At 39.3% G+C, this 17,993-nt stretch overlaps 3 pseudogenes; all 3 read right to left on the bottom strand.

The window, feature by feature from the left end:
• Nucleotides 1-273: 273 nt before the first annotated feature.
• Nucleotides 274-2,042, bottom strand: LOC114469048 (peptidyl-prolyl cis-trans isomerase FKBP8 pseudogene; annotated as a pseudogene).
• A 5,555-nt stretch (nt 2,043-7,597) lies between these two features.
• LOC114468918 (peptidyl-prolyl cis-trans isomerase FKBP8 pseudogene) lies at nt 7,598-9,366 on the bottom strand (annotated as a pseudogene).
• A 4,827-nt stretch (nt 9,367-14,193) lies between these two features.
• Nucleotides 14,194-15,960, bottom strand: LOC114469345 (peptidyl-prolyl cis-trans isomerase FKBP8 pseudogene; annotated as a pseudogene).
• Between the last annotated feature and the right edge of the window lie 2,033 nt (nt 15,961-17,993).

The following is a 17,993-nucleotide window of genomic DNA, read 5'->3' as shown; positions in this document are numbered from 1 at the left end:
TATTGTACATTATATTAACTGTCATCAATGCCTTTAATGGTAAAACAATCTATTTTCCCTTTGGTCTGTATTTCCATCATAAGTTTGGTCTTAAATTTTCTTTAAGGTGGTATTAAAAAGTCTTAAATATATATTCTTATATTCTTCCTACCTGTAGTCACCCTGTATTTATCATCATCATGCATGTAACCTATATGAATAGATGCTTGTAAAATAAAAATGTACACATTTAAACATTGTTTTTTTTGCATTTAAACTTTTATTAAACCTCAATTTCAGATGGCACTCCTAAACGAACATATTCAAATTAATATTTTTGCTAGATGTGCTCCAGTGTTTAAGTCGTGTTGTTACGACAGTTCTTGAATCACTTTCTAGCATAGATGACCACAGACAGAGCGATGCCACCAATGGCTACTGCAGTGGCACCAAGCAGCCACTTCCAGCTCAAACCCCATGCTGACTTGGCCTGATGTTTGTGGGTGCTGGACGGGTTCTCCAACATCTTCTCATCGTCCTCGCTGTCCTCACTGTGCTTCTTTATCATCGTGGAGACCTCATCGTGGATCTCGTTGTTGCGTGGTTCCAGCTCCAGGGCCTCCCGTGGTGTTTGACTGGCCTCTGAGTATTTATCCTGCAAGGCCAGTTCCTTGTCCATGTGGAAATGTTCTTTCACATTTTCAGGCTGATCTGTCAGCGCTGCGCTGCAGCTCTGTAGCGCTTCATCATTGTGGTCTAGTTCCAGCATAGAAGCAGCCATGTTGTTCAAACATTTTACTTTCACTTCCATCAGCTCGTTCTCCTTTTCAGAACATATATCATCTTTAGAAATGGACTCTGTTGTTTGCAGGGCAGTGTCATGCTTGTGGGTGGTGTAGTCGTAGTCTCTGTGCTGATCAAGGACATTGCCTTGCTCCCTCTTGCAGGTGGCCAGATCAGTCTTCTCAGTGGGGGGCAGCAGCGTCAGGTCTGGAGCATCAGTAACTTCCAGGAGCGTAATTTCAAACTCAGCCGCAAACGGAACCTGGAGGAGCACCTTCTCTCCCACTCCCATGAGTTGCACTGCCACATCCAGTGCCCGGATCTCTTCCCAGTCTCCCACAGTGAACGAATAATCCGGTTCATCGTCGATCAGCATCCCATTCAACAGACGTGTTATTAGATGAATCTTCACAATCTGTCCACGATGCGGCCTACTGTCTCTTCCTCCTCCAGCCTGCAGCACCTTTTTCAGTAGATGACCATTTCCAAAGATATCTAACCACTTATCATCAGGCAGTTGGGGGTCAGCTTCTAACATCTTGGACAGATCCAAGTCAATCCCATTCCATCTCTCCATGACTGGTGCACTGTCACTGCTTTGGTAAACAACCTGAAACACAAGAAACCATATTACAAGTACTACTGAAACAAACTAGATTACCATTATTAGCTGGCAGCTTCTGAGCAGGGTTGGGGTCAGTACAAATTGTAATCATGTAATTGATAATTAATTACAAAGATGGTGAAGTTATAATTGCAATTGTAATTTTAAAAATCTGTTGCTGTCGTAATCTCATTAAATTCTAGTTGAGTTAAGATAATTTACTTTGTAATTATAATTGCCTTTAAAATTCTATAAGAAATGTCAATTATTACTTAATGCAAAACTGGTGAACCATGTTCTACACATATGTAGTTAAAATATTATAAAATGTTTATATCAAGCTTTCCCACATTTTACCATTTTAAAAGTGAATAATAATAATTGTGATTTAATTGTAATTGGAAAAAATGCTGGTCACTGTAATCATAATTGACCTGTTGTTGGATTGTCCTTTGTGCCAAAAGATGGTTGCACCATGAGATTTACCGTTTAAGAGTAGCTTAGGGGCTGTGTCTCAGGATGTTAATTCCGGGATGTATTAGTCTTTCTTTGAATCAGGGGCTGTTCCAGTTGTTTCCTATTCTCTCTTATCTGCAGCGTTGGGCTTTCACACTCGGTCTGTTTTTTTCCTCCTTAGGAACTGTCTGCTCTATGAGCTCTGGGCTTTTAGTTCTGCCTTTTGTTCTTTTTTTGGAGTTCTACTTTTTTCTCTCCCTTTGATGTTCTATGATGTGGAGTTCTTTCTTGGCATATCAAGGGTTGTTCTTTGGCCACGGGTACATGATGTTTTTTTTTTAATTCAGAATGAGTTATTCTGCGTTAAATCATTCGGAATTAAAGTCTTCTGCTTCATGTTTACATGGTAATAGTAATTCCCGAAATGAGGTTTACATGGAAAACCGGTTTATTTGGCTTTAGTTAATTCCACTTTAGGTCTGGGGGTTGGGAAGGCTCTGATTGGACAGGGGGCGAACATGATGTATCACGTCGATAACGTCTATCGGGAGAAACACACAACCAACATTATTATTGTCGGCTGTAACCAGTGTTGTGCTAGTTACTGAAAAAAAGTAACCATTACCAGTTACTTCATTCACAAAGTAACTCAGTTACTAATGTCACGGCAAATTTGCGGTTGACCTCATTTGGAGACATGATTTATGCTCTGGTTGAGTGATGGAGTCCAGTCGGGGCATTGATGATTTTATAAAAAAAGGTTTATTATAAAACTAAATAAAAAAAGAGTACAAAGATGGACAAAAATTAGTGACCGCCCGGGCAGACGTCCGATGATCGAGTGGCCCACACTTCTAACTCATCACGTATATTCCCCCTCAGTCCCCCTCCCTCCTCCCCCCAGGAGATAAAGAGGACAGGGTGGAGGTGAGAGAAGAGGGTGAAAAGAGACAGTATCTTCTTTAGGTCAAAACAACCAGTTCTCTGGTATCTCCTGATTGTCGTGAGTGTTGGAGGTGTGTGCGTGTATGGTGTTTGAGTGTATGAATGGATGTGTATTGGGTGTGTATGTTTGACTATGTGAGTGTGTGTAGGCATGTGAGTGTGTGATGCCTCTGTGTCTGAGGGATAAGATGTGTTTTGGGAAGCTGACCTCGAGAAGAGAGCAGAAAACATGAGACAGCAGAAATGAAAAGTCTCAACTTAAAGCCTTAAAAAGAATAAAGTCTGAGTAAATATATGAGTAAATATGTTAATAAACATAACTAACAATTTTTGCCCTGATACTATTTTGATTACTTACAACAAAAAGTAATGCATTACTAGAAAAAGTAACCTTTGAATTCCTTAGAATTAAAGAATATATTATTTATTTTGAATCATTTGTGTCCGTACAGCTTCATATTAGTGCTGTAATAATATAATAATCCACTGTTGATCAACTGCTATAAAACAACCATAAACAATGTGAATATAAAGCACAAAACAGCTGCTCCAAAATTAAAACAGAAATTTTTCAGCCTTGGCACAGTAATGTAAAGTAAGCTGTGCATCTTCTAGGTGCACATTATGCTGTTGAAAATGCTTTTAAATTAAATGTTTAATAGCTAATTCACAGCTAATGAGCTCCTGTTAGCAGTGACTCAGCAGTAGCGACAGGCTGCATATTTACAACAACATACCGTCCGATAGTTTAGCTGACCTGTCCCTGGATAACAATCACAGTCCGTTAAAATCCAGCCGCAGTGTTAGCTTAGCTTCACTGATGCATCTTTTGGAGACAAAAATATTGCGCGTATTTCCACTCTGAAAAGCACGTCCTGCTCTCGCATTGACTCGCCATGACTGCAGCAAGCAAAGTAACAGACAAACGCACCATATTGTAACGGTAATGGCGTTATTTCTTTCGAAACTAGTATAGTTTAGTACTAGCGACTGTCAAAAGTGACACTGGCTGTAACACAGAAGACCACACGAGAACTGTTTACACCTTTATTTTGATTGTTGTTTTGAAGCAACAGCTCAACAGTAACACACTTTGGTCCTTACCTTAAAGCAAATTTAAGCTTTGTTAACTGTTTACAAAAAAGAGTAATTATTTAATTCTGAATTAAAAACAGAATAAACCAGCCACCTAGTTTGGAATTAAGTTCAATTTGGAATTAAATCGCGCCAGTGTTTGTGTGCACCCGTGTGCGTGTGTGAGATACTTTTTTATTTTAGTTTGATCAGCTTAATCAGTGTTTAAATGTGCTTTATATATAGACTTAACTTGTACACAATGGTGGTAATAGTTTAAAGTTAAAGTCTGGTTTGTAAAGGAGTGAGGCTGGATTAATTACATTTAAACTGGGGTTAAAGTAACTTATCACATTTACTTAAATTTGATGGATTTTTTTTAAGGTACTTGTACTTTTTGTGTTAGTGTATGTGTGTGTTTTGCTCTTTGTCCTTAACCTAATAATGCAAATAAAACAAGTTAATTATTGAGTAGTTGTAAATTGTGCTATAATACAAACTAATGCTATACTATCATTCTCATTTCATCAGAAAATATCAAACAACAACAGGCTTCACAATGTCAAAGACATGAAGAAACCACAGAGCGAAGCTGTGACTGAGAACATCCTCTACATCAGAGGTCTCATTCTCGCGGCCCGCAGGACAATGTGAAAATGTAATGTTAGTGAGGCCCGTGTGTTTTATACTGTATTGTAATGACGTGACTTGAGCCGTTATCAAAGATTTATCACCCTTTAATGGAAGTCCTTAAAACACGGGTGTCGAACTCCAGTCCTCGAGGGCCGGATTCCTCAGACTTTTAGATGTGTCCCTGCTCCAACACACCTGAATCAAATGAATGGCTCGTCATCATGCTTCTGCAGAGCTTGATCACAACACATTGGTCTCCACCAGGAGTGTTTGAGTAGGGACACATCTAAAAGTCTCAGGAATCCGGCCCTCGAGGACTGGAGTTTGACACCCGTGCCTTAAAACATCATGTACCCCTAATTCTCTGCTGACGCCCGCCCTTCCCCAGCCTCCCAGCCAATCAACAGGCAGAACACATGTAAACAAAGAGGAACATTGGCAGAGAAAGCTGCACGTAACGATGATTCAAATGCCATCGGAAACCACAACACCTGTTAAACATTGAATAAACTACACGTGGAACATAACTCAGTAACATAGGACTTAGTCTGTTACAATATGATTGGCACTTTACAGCATTGTGCGTTGACAATGTCACCAAGGGAAGCACACCACCAATAGAGCCACCCACCCAGCCAGCTCGCATCCGCCGTCTCGCTTCCGAGGCTGGGGGCTCATAAGAGATCTACTCGCCTCGGCCATCGTCGAAACATCGGTGTTGGCTGGAACGTACAGCTGATTCCATAGGGTTATTATAGAAAATAAAAGCAAGTAAATAATGCCCCACTGGCGATTGTCTACAAATGTCATGATGTTCATGTCATCACGAAATACATGAACATGGAGCGCAAAAAGAAAGGCGATTGCTGTCGAGTGGTTCATTATCCGCCTTGTTGTAGACGGAAGAAAAAGCGGAAATTACGTTCTCCATGCGTCTGGTTGGCTAAACACGTGACTTTAACTTTATTGCTTGAAAATAAAAATAAAAACTTTACTGGGAGAGAGACAGCAATTAGCTGACATCATGTCTATTGAGTGTTGAGTTGAGTGAATCGTTACATCCCTAAGTTTAAGACATAACCACAGAGCTTAAAATGCACAGACTGCATATTACAATCAAATGACTAAATTCACAGTCAATAACATGTTTTTCCCACCATTGTCTTGACACTGTTTCACCTGTCACTCTCCTCTGATGCTGTTCACAAAAAAAACAGTAATATTGTAAAGAGAAAGGAAAATTAATCTATTGTTTTTATTTTACATATGACATGAAATTTGCAGACTATCTACCTATAAAAGCAAGGAATGTTTGTGTGTGTGTGTGTGTGTGTGGAGTTTGACCTGAAACTTAGTCAATGGGTTCCAAATACCCCAAGTGTGTGTATCTGTTATTTTGGAGCAATTTGGTCATTTCAAAAAGTTTCTTTTAATTTTATTTCACTTCTGGACGGCCCCGAAATGAAACCTGTTCAGCTTTTGACCTCAGGGTGTGAGGGGGCGCTAGTAGTGCACCATCTATATTTATTTCACTACACAGCTCCTCACCCGAGCAAGAGTCACGTGTGCGGCCAGAGCCAATCGCTGCACACACAGCCAAGCAGACACGGACTGTAAACACACGAGTGAGAGAGATGATAGTTTAGACCGAAGCACGGGAGCTTACTTTCTCACTCATGTAGTTTGGAGCTTTTCGTTTTGTTTTGCGCAGTTTTGTTACTTTTCTGATTGGCGCTACAATGTCTATGGAGTTTGGTTATCAGCGTCTCAAACATTTACCGGGAACACACACACAAAGTATTTATTTATAATAAAAATATACTAAATGAGTAAAATAAAAGAAAAAAACGAAATATTTATACAAAAAGTACACAAATTGACTCCAGAATCACTTTATAATGGCAACCAAAAACACTTACACAAAAAATGTACAAAAAGACAACTGAAAGATAAAAAAAAAACACACAAAATGACTCCAAAAAACATACATTACAGAAAAATACACCAAACAAACAAAAACATACAAATACACAAAACTAAATATTTATACAAAAAATGACAACAAAATCACACTCCAATGGCAACAAAAAACTATAATTATACAAAAACACAACAGAAAGATACAAAAATACACATAATGACTCCAAAAAACATACATTACAGGAAAATACACCAAACAAAAAATTATAAAAGTGAGTAAAAAAAAACAATACACACACTATCAGGTCATATTCTGCCCTCAACGACACATTTTACATTTTACAAAGCACATGGAGATAAAATATGAAGACTTTAAAGAAAGCGAAGATTGCATTTAACACAAACAGCAAACTAATTTTAGATCAAAGCTCCACATATGGCATTACACAGTGAAGGATCTGATAAAAGCACTTTGGCATTTGGTTTGTTCACAGGTTCCAGTCAGTTTTGATTTCTGGGTTATTGTTCACTGATATTAAATGTTGTAAGAAATGTGTTACAATAAATATCATTTTGGACAATGTTGATATTTTTGTTTTCTTTCCACGGGTGACCGTGGCTCAGGTGGTAGAGGGTCGTCTTCTGATCGAGAGGTTGGGGGTTCGATCCCAGTACCAGACTATGTGTCGAAGTGTCCTTGGGCAAGACACTGAACCCTAAGTTGCTCCCAATGGTTGACTAGCACCTTGCATGGCAGTCCTGTCCCATTGGTGTGTGAATGTGAGAGTGATTGGGTGAATGAGCTGATATGTAAAGCGCTTTGGGACTGCTTCAGTGTGGTTATAAGGTGCTAAATAAATCTAGTCCATTTACCATTAATAAACACATTTGGATAATGTTCTTAAACAACTGATTATTTTCATTTTTCTTTATTGTACATTATATTAACTGTCATCAATGCCTTTAATGGTAAAACAATCTATTTTCCCTTTGGTCTGTATTTCCATCATAAGTTTGGTCTTAAATTTTCTTTAAGGTGGTATTAAAAAGTCTTAAATATATATTCTTATATTCTTCCTACCTGTAGTCACCCTGTATTTATCATCATCATGCATGTAACCTATATGAATAGATGCTTGTAAAATAAAAATGTACACATTTAAACATTGTTTTTTTTGCATTTAAACTTTTATTAAACCTCAATTTCAGATGGCACTCCTAAACGAACATATTCAAATTAATATTTTTGCTAGATGTGCTCCAGTGTTTAAGTCGTGTTGTTACGACAGTTCTTGAATCACTTTCTAGCATAGATGACCACAGACAGAGCGATGCCACCAATGGCTACTGCAGTGGCACCAAGCAGCCACTTCCAGCTCAAACCCCATGCTGACTTGGCCTGATGTTTGTGGGTGCTGGACGGGTTCTCCAACATCTTCTCATCGTCCTCGCTGTCCTCACTGTGCTTCTTTATCATCGTGGAGACCTCATCGTGGATCTCGTTGTTGCGTGGTTCCAGCTCCAGGGCCTCCCGTGGTGTTTGACTGGCCTCTGAGTATTTATCCTGCAAGGCCAGTTCCTTGTCCATGTGGAAATGTTCTTTCACATTATCAGGCTGATCTGTCAGCGCTGCGCTGCAGCTCTGTAGCGCTTCATCATTGTGGTCTAGTTCCAGCATAGAAGCAGCCATGTTGTTCAAACATTTTACTTTCACTTCCATCAGCTCGTTCTCCTTTTCAGAACATATATCATCTTTAGAAATGGACTCTGTTGTTTGCAGGGCAGTGTCATGCTTGTGGGTGGTGTAGTCGTAGTCTCTGTGCTGATCAAGGACATTGCCTTGCTCCCTCTTGCAGGTGGCCAGATCAGTCTTCTCAGTGGGGGGCAGCAGCGTCAGGTCTGGAGCATCAGTAACTTCCAGGAGCGTAATTTCAAACTCAGCCGCAAACGGAACCTGGAGGAGCACCTTCTCTCCCACTCCCATGAGTTGCACTGCCACATCCAGTGCCCGGATCTCTTCCCAGTCTCCCACAGTGAACGAATAATCCGGTTCATCGTCGATCAGCATCCCATTCAACAGACGTGTTATTAGATGAATCTTCACAATCTGTCCACGATGCGGCCTACTGTCTCTTCCTCCTCCAGCCTGCAGCACCTTTTTCAGTAGATGACCATTTCCAAAGATATCTAACCACTTATCATCAGGCAGTTGGGGGTCAGCTTCTAACATCTTGGACAGATCCAAGTCAATCCCATTCCATCTCTCCATGACTGGTGCACTGTCACTGCTTTGGTAAACAACCTGAAACACAAGAAACCATATTACAAGTACTACTGAAACAAACTAGATTACCATTATTAGCTGGCAGCTTCTGAGCAGGGTTGGGGTCAGTACAAATTGTAATCATGTAATTGATAATTAATTACAAAGATGGTGAAGTTATAATTGCAATTGTAATTTTAAAAATCTGTTGCTGTCGTAATCTCATTAAATTCTAGTTGAGTTAAGATAATTTACTTTGTAATTATAATTGCCTTTAAAATTCTATAAGAAATGTCAATTATTACTTAATGCAAAACTGGTGAACCATGTTCTACACATATGTAGTTAAAATATTATAAAATGTTTATATCAAGCTTTCCCACATTTTACCATTTTAAAAGTGAATAATAATAATTGTGATTTAATTGTAATTGGAAAAAATGCTGGTCACTGTAATCATAATTGACCTGTTGTTGGATTGTCCTTTGTGCCAAAAGATGGTTGCACCATGAGATTTACCGTTTAAGAGTAGCTTAGGGGCTGTGTCTCAGGATGTTAATTCCGGGATGTATTAGTCTTTCTTTGAATCAGGGGCTGTTCCAGTTGTTTCCTATTCTCTCTTATCTGCAGCGTTGGGCTTTCACACTCGGTCTGTTTTTTTCCTCCTTAGGAACTGTCTGCTCTATGAGCTCTGGGCTTTTAGTTCTGCCTTTTGTTCTTTTTTTGGAGTTCTACTTTTTTCTCTCCCTTTGATGTTCTATGATGTGGAGTTCTTTCTTGGCATATCAAGGGTTGTTCTTTGGCCACGGGTACATGATGTTTTTTTTTTAATTCAGAATGAGTTATTCTGCGTTAAATCATTCGGAATTAAAGTCTTCTGCTTCATGTTTACATGGTAATAGTAATTCCCGAAATGAGGTTTACATGGAAAACTGGTTTATTTGGCTTCAGTTAATTCCACTTTAGGTCTGGGGGTTGGGAAGGCTCTGATTGGACAGGGGGCGAACATGACGTATCACGTCGATAACGTCTATCGGGAGAAACACACAACCAACATTATTATTGTCGGCTGTAACCAGTGTTGTGCTAGTTACTGAAAAAAAGTAACCATTACCAGTTACTTCATTCACAAAGTAACTCAGTTACTAATGTCACGGCAAATTTGCGGTTGACCTCATTTGGAGACATGATTTATGCTCTGGTTGAGTGATGGAGTCCAGTCGGGGCATTGATGATTTTATAAAAAAAAGGTTTATTATAAAACTAAATAAAAAAGAGTACAAAGATGGACAAAAATTAGTGACCGCCCGGGCAGACGTCCGATGATCGAGTGGCCCACAGTTCTAACTCATCACGTATATTCCCCCTCAGTCCCCCTCCCTCCTCCCCCCAGGAGATAAAGAGGACAGGGTGGAGGTGAGAGAAGAGGGTGAAAAGAGACAGTATCTTCTTTAGGTCAAAACAACCAGTTCTCTGGTATCTCCTGATTGTCGTGAGTGTTGGAGGTGTGTGCGTGTATGGTGTTTGAGTGTATGAATGGATGTGTATTGGGTGTGTATGTGTGACTATGTGAGTGTGTGTAGGCATGTGAGTGTGTGATGCCTCTGTGTCTGAGGGATAAGATGTGTTTTGGGAAGCTGACCTCGAGAAGAGAGCAGAAAACATGAGACAGCAGAAATGAAAAGTCTCAACTTAAAGCCTTAAAAAGAATAAAGTCTGAGTAAATATATGAGTAAATATGTTAATAAACATAACTAACAATTTTTGCCCTGATACTATTTTGATTACTTACAACAAAAAGTAATGCATTACTAGAAAAAGTAACCTTTGAATTCCTTAGAATTAAAGAATATATTATTTATTTTGAATCATTTGTGTCCGTACAGCTTCATATTAGTGCTGTAATAATATAATAATCCACTGTTGATCAACTGCTATAAAACAACCATAAACAATGTGAATATAAAGCACAAAACAGCTGCTCCAAAATTAAAACAGAAATTTTTCAGCCTTGGCACAGTAATGTAAAGTAAGCTGTGCATCTTCTAGGTGCACATTATGCTGTTGAAAATGCTTATAAAATAAATGTTTAATAGCTAATTCACAGCTAATGAGCTCCTGTTAGCAGTGACTCAGCAGTAGCGACAGGCTGCATATTTACAACAACATACCGTCCGATAGTTTAGCTGACCTGTCCCTGGATAACAATCACAGTCCGTTAAAATCCAGCCGCAGTGTTAGCTTAGCTTCACTGATGCATCTTTTGGAGACAAAAATATTGCGCGTATTTCCACTCTGAAAAGCACGTCCTGCTCTCGCATTGACTCGCCATGACTGCAGCAAGCAAAGTAACAGACAAACGCACCATATTGTAACGGTAATGGCGTTATTTCTTTCGAAACTAGTATAGTTTAGTACTAGCGACTGTCAAAAGTGACACTGGCTGTAACACAGAAGACCACACGAGAACTGTTTACACCTTTATTTTGATTGTTGTTTTGAAGCAACAGCTCAACAGTAACACACTTTGGTCCTTACCTTAAAGCGAATTTAAGCTTTGTTAACTGTTTACAAAAAAGAGTAATTATTTAATTCTGAATTAAAAACAGAATAAACCAGCCACCTAGTTTGGAATTAAGTTCAATTTGGAATTAAATCGCGCCAGTGTTTGTGTGCACCCGTGTGCGTGTGTGAGATACTTTTTTATTTTAGTTTTATCAGCTTAATCAGTGTTTAAATGTGCTTTATATATAGACTTAACTTGTACACAATGGTGGTAATAGTTTAAAGTTAAAGTCTGGTTTGTAAAGGAGTGAGGCTGGATTAATTACATTTAAACTGGGGTTAAAGTAACTTATCACATTTACTTAAATTTGATGGATTTTTTTTAAGGTACTTGTACTTTTTGTGTTAGTGTATGTGTGTGTTTTGCTCTTTGTCCTTAACCTAATGATGCAAATAAAACAAGTTAATTATTGAGTAGTTGTAAATTGTGCTATAATACAAACTAATGCTATACTATCATTCTCATTTCATCAGAAAATATCAAACAACAGGCTTCACAATGTCAAAGACATGAAGTAACCACAGAGCGAAGCTGTGACTGAGAACATCCATTACATCAGAGGTCTCATTCTCGCGGCCCGCAGGACAATGTGAAAATGTAATGTTAGTGAGGCCCGTGTGTTTTATACTGTATTGTAATGACGTGACTTGAGCCGTTATCAAAGATTTATCACCCTATAATGGAAGTCCTTAAAACACGGGTGTCGAACTCCAGTCCTCGAGGGCCGGATTCCTCAGACTTTTAGATGTGTCCCTGCTCCAACACACCTGAATCAAATGAATAGCTCGTCATCATGCTTCTGCAGAGCTTGATCACAACACATTGGTCTCCACAAGGAGTGTTTGAGTAGGGACACATCTAAAAGTCTCAGGTGCCTTAAAACATCATGTACCCCTAATTCTCCGCTGACGCCCGCCCTTCCCCAGCCTCCCAGCCAATCAACAGGCAGAACACATGTAAACAAAGACGAACATTGGCAGAGAAAGCTGCACGTAACGATGATTCAAATGCCATCGGAAACCACAACACCTGTTAAACATTGAATAAACTACACGTGGAACATAACTCAGTAAAATTGGACTTAGTCTGTTACAATATGATTGGTACTTTACAGCATTGTGCGTTGACAATGTCACCAAGGGAAGCACACCACCGATAGAGCCACCCACCCAGCCAGCTCGCATCCGCCGTCTCGCTTCCGAGGCTGGGGGCTCATAAGAGATCTACTCGCCTCGGCCATCGTCGAAACATCGGTGTTGGCTGGAACGTACAGCTGATTCCATAGGGTTATTATAGAAAATAAAAGCAAGTAAATAATGCCCCACTGGCGATTGTCTACAAATGTCATGATGTTCATGTCATCACGAAATACATGAACATGGAGCGCAAAAAGAAAGGCGATTGCTGTCGAGTGGTTCATTATCCGCCTTGTTGTAGACGGAAGAAAAAGCGGAAATTACGTTCTCCATGCGTCTGGTTGGCTAAACACGTGACTTTAACTTTATTGCTTGAAAATAAAAATAAAAACTTTACTGGGAGAGAGACAGCAATTAGCCGACATCATGTCTATTGAGTGTTGAGTTGAGTGAATCGTTACATCCCTAAGTTTAAGACATAACCACAGAGCTTAAAATGCACAGACTGCATATTACAATCAAATGACTAAATTCACAGTCAATAACATGTTTTTCCCACCATTGTCTTGACACTGTTTCACCTGTCACTCTCCTCTGATGCTGTTCACAAAAAAAACAGTAATATTGTAAAGAGAAAGGAAAATTAATCTATTGTTTTTATTTTACATATGACATGAAATTTGCAGACTATCTACCTATAAAAGCAAGGAATGTTTGTGTGTGTGTGTGTGCGTGTGGAGTTTGACCTGAAACTTAGTCAATGGGTTCCAAATACCCCAAGTGTGTGTATCTGTTATTTTGGAGCAATTTGGTCATTTCAAAAAGTTTCTTTTAATTTTATTTCACTTCTGGACGGCCCCGAAATGAAACCTGTTCAGCTTTTGACCTCAGGGTGTGAGGGGGCGCTAGTAGTGCACCATCTATATTTATTTCACTACACAGCTCTGCCCTCAAAGACACATTTTACATTTTACAAAGCACATGGAGATAAAATATGAAGACTTTAAAGAAAGCGAAGATTGCATTTAACACAAACAGCAAACTAATTTTAGATCAAAGCTCCACATATGGCATTACACAGTGAAGGATCTGATAAAAGCACTTTGGCATTTGGTTTGTTCACAGGTTCCAGTCAGTTTTGATTTCTGGTTTATTGTTCACTGATATTAAATGTTGTAAGAAATGTGTTACAATAAATATCATTTTGGACAATGTTGATATTTTTGTTTTCTTTCCACGGGTGACCGTGGCTCAGGTGGTAGAGGGTCGTCTTCTGATCGAGAGGTTGGGGGTTCGATCCCAGTACCAGACTATGTGTCGAAGTGTCCTTGGGCAAGACACTGAACCCTAAGTTGCTCCCAATGGTTGACTAGCACCTTGCATGGCAGTCCTGTCCCATTGGTGTGTGAATGTGAGAGTGATTGGGTGAATGAGCTGATATGTAAAGCGCTTTGGGACTGCTTCAGTGTGGTTATAAGGTGCTAAATAAATCTAGTCCATTTACCATTAATAAACACATTTGGATAATGTTCTTAAACAACTGATTATTTTCATTTTTCTTTATTGTACATTATATTAACTGTCATCAATGCCTTTAATGGTAAAACAATCTATTTTCCCTTTGGTCTGTATTTCCATCATAAGTTTGGTCTTAAATTTTCTTTAAGGTGGTATTAAAAAGTCTTAAATATATATTCTTATATTCTTCCTACCTGTAGTCACCCTGTATTTATCATCATCATGCATGTAACCTATATGAATAGATGCTTGTAAAATAAAAATGTACACATTTAAACATTGTTTTTTTTGCATTTAAACTTTTATTAAACCTCAATTTCAGATGGCACTCCTAAACGAACATATTCAAATTAATATTTTTGCTAGATGTGCTCCAGTGTTTAAGTCGTGTTGTTACGACAGTTCTTGAATCACTTTCTAGCATAGATGACCACAGACAGAGCGATGCCACCAATGGCTACTGCAGTGGCACCAAGCAGCCACTTCCAGCTCAAACCCCATGCTGACTTGGCCTGATGTTTGTGGGTGCTGGACGGGTTCTCCAACATCTTCTCATCGTCCTCGCTGTCCTCACTGTGCTTCTTTATCATCGTGGAGACTTCATCGTGGATCTCGTTGTTGCGTGGTTCCAGCTCCAGGGCCTCCCGTGGTGTTTGACTGGCCTCTGAGTATTTATCCTGCAAGGCCAGTTCCTTGTCCATGTGGAAATGTTCTTTCACATTTTCAGGCTGATCTGTCAGCGCTGCGCTGCAGCTCTGTAGCGCTTCATCATTGTGGTCTAGTTCCAGCATAGAAGCAGCCATGTTGTTCAAACATTTTACTTTCACTTCCATCAGCTCGTTCTCCTTTTCAGAACATATCATCTTTAGAAATGGACTCTGTTGTTTGCAGGGCAGTGTCATGCTTGTGGGTGGTGTAGTCGTAGTCTCTGTGCTGATCAAGGACATTGCCTTGCTCCCTCTTGCAGGTGGCCAGATCAGTCTTCTCAGTGGGGGGCAGCAGCGTCAGGTCTGGAGCATCAGTAACTTCCAGGAGCGTAATTTCAAACTCAGCCGCAAACGGAACCTGGAGGAGCACCTTCTCTCCCACTCCCATGAGTTGCACTGCCACATCCAGTGCCCGGATCTCTTCCCAGTCTCCCACAGTGAACGAATAATCCGGTTCATCGTCGATCAGCATCCCATTCAACAGACGTGTTATTAGATGAATCTTCACAATCTGTCCACGATGCGGCCTACTGTCTCTTCCTCCTCCAGTCTGCAGCACCTTTTTCAGTAGATGACCATTTCCAAAGATATCTAACCACTTATCATCAGGCAGTTGGGGGTCAGCTTCTAACATCTTGGACAGATCCAAGTCAATCCCATTCCATCTCTCCATGACTGGTGCACTGTCACTGCTTTGGTAAACAACCTGAAACACAAGAAACCATATTACAAGTACTACTGAAACAAACTAGATTACCATTATTAGCTGGCAGCTTCTGAGCAGGGTTGGGGTCAGTACAAATTGTAATCATGTAATTGATAATTAATTACAAAGATGGTGAAGTTATAATTGCAATTGTAATTTTAAAAATCTGTTGCTGTCGTAATCTCATTAAATTCTAGTTGAGTTAAGATAATTTACTTTGTAATTATAATTGCCTTTAAAATTCTATAAGAAATGTCAATTATTACTTAATGCAAAACTGGTGAACCATGTTCTACACATATGTAGTTAAAATATTATAAAATGTTTATATCAAGCTTTCCCACATTTTACCATTTTAAAAGTGAATAATAATAATTGTGATTTAATTGTAATTGGAAAAAATGCTGGTCACTGTAATCATAATTGACCTGTTGTTGGATTGTCCTTTGTGCCAAAAGATGGTTGCACCATGAGATTTACCGTTTAAGAGTAGCTTAGGGGCTGTGTCTCAGGATGTTAATTCCGGGATGTATTAGTCTTTCTTTGAATCAGGGGCTGTTCCAGTTGTTTCCTATTCTCTCTTATCTGCAGCGTTGGGCTTTCACACTCGGTCTGTTTTTTTCCTCCTTAGGAACTGTCTGCTCTATGAGCTCTGGGCTTTTAGTTCTGCCTTTTGTTCTTTTTTTGGAGTTCTACTTTTTTCTCTCCCTTTGATGTTCTATGATGTGGAGTTCTTTCTTGGCATATCAAGGGTTGTTCTTTGGCCACGGGTACATGATGTTTTTTTTTTAATTCAGAATGAGTTATTCTGCGTTAAATCATTCGGAATTAAAGTCTTCTGCTTCATGTTTACATGGTAATAGTAATTCCCGAAATGAGGTTTACATGGAAAACCGGTTTATTTGGCTTTAGTTAATTCCACTTTAGGTCTGGGGGTTGGGAAGGCTCTGATTGGACAGGGGGCGAACATGACGTATCACGTCGATAACGTCTATCGGGAGAAACACACAACCAACATTATTATTGTCGGCTGTAACCAGTGTTGTGCTAGTTACTGAAAAAAAGTAACCATTACCAGTTACTTCATTCACAAAGTAACTCAGTTACTAATGTCACGGCAAATTTGCGGTTGACCTCATTTGGAGACATGATTTATGCTCTGGTTGAGTGATGGAGTCCAGTCGGGGCATTGATGATTTTATAAAAAAAGGTTTATTATAAAACTAAATAAAAAAGAGTACAAAGATGGACAAAAATTAGTGACCGCCCGGGCAGACGTCCGATGATCGAGTGGTCCACAGTTCTAACTCATCACGTATATTCCCCCTCAGTCCCCCTCCCTCCTCCCCCCAGGAGATAAAGAGGACAGGGTGGAGGTGAGAGAAGAGGGTGAAAAGAGACAGTATCTTCTTTAGGTCAAAACAACCAGTTCTCTGGTATCTCCTGATTGTCGTGAGTGTTGGAGGTGTGTGCGTGTATGTTGTTTGAGTGTATGAATGGATGTGTATTGGGTGTGTATGTGTGACTATGTGAGTGTGTGTAGGCATGTGAGTGTGTGATGCCTCTGTGTCTGAGGGATAAGATGTGTTTTGGGAAGCTGACCTCGAGAAGAGAGCAGAAAACATGAGACAGCAGAAATGAAAAGTCTCAACTTAAAGCCTTAAAAAGAATAAAGTCTGAGTAAATATATGAGTAAATATGTTAATAAACATAACTAACAATTTTTGCCCAGATACCATTTTGATTACTTACAACAAAAAGTAATGCATTACTAGAAAAAGTAACCTTTGAATTCCTTAGAATTAAAGAATATATTATTTATTTTGAATCATTTGTGTCCGTACAGCTTCATATTAGTGCTGTAATAATATAATAATCCACTGTTGATCAACTGCTATAAAACAACCATAAACAATGTGAATATAAAGCACAAAACAGCTGCTCCAAAATTAAAACAGAAATTTTTCAGCCTTGGCACAGTAATGTAAAGTAAGCTGTGCATCTTCTAGGTGCACATTATGCTGTTGAAAATGCTTATAAAATAAATGTTTAATAGCTAATTCACAGCTAATGAGCTCCTGTTAGCAGTGACTCAGCAGTAGCGACAGGCTGCATATTTACAACAACATACCGTCCGATAGTTTAGCTGACCTGTCCCTGGATAACAATCACAGTCCGTTAAAATCCAGCCGCAGTGTTAGCTTAGCTTCACTGATGCATCTTTTGGAGACAAAAATATTGCGCGTATTTCCACTCTGAAAAGCACGTCCTGCTCTCGCATTGACTCGCCATGACTGCAGCAAGCAAAGTAACAGACAAACGCACCATATTGTAACGGTAATGGCGTTATTTCTTTCGAAACTAGTATAGTTTAGTACTAGCGACTGTCAAAAGTGACACTGGCTGTAACACAGAAGACCACACGAGAACTGTTTACACCTTTATTTTGATTGTTGTTTTGAAGCAACAGCTCAACAGTAACACACTTTGGTCCTTACCTTAAAGCGAATTTAAGCTTTGTTAACTGTTTACAAAAAAGAGTAATTATTTAATTCTGAATTAAAAACAGAATAAACCAGCCACCTAGTTTGGAATTAAGTTCAATTTGGAATTAAATCGCGTCAGTGTTTGTGTGCACCCGTGTGCGTGTGTGAGATACTTTTTTATTTTAGTTTTATCAGCTTAATCAGTGTTTAAATGTGC

This window comes from Gouania willdenowi, chromosome 1 (assembly GCF_900634775.1).
Source record: "Gouania willdenowi chromosome 1, fGouWil2.1, whole genome shotgun sequence".
NCBI lineage: Eukaryota > Metazoa > Chordata > Actinopteri > Blenniiformes > Gobiesocidae > Gouania > Gouania willdenowi.
Note: the sequence above shows the minus strand (reverse complement) of the source record. Positions and strands in the feature narration are given on the sequence as shown.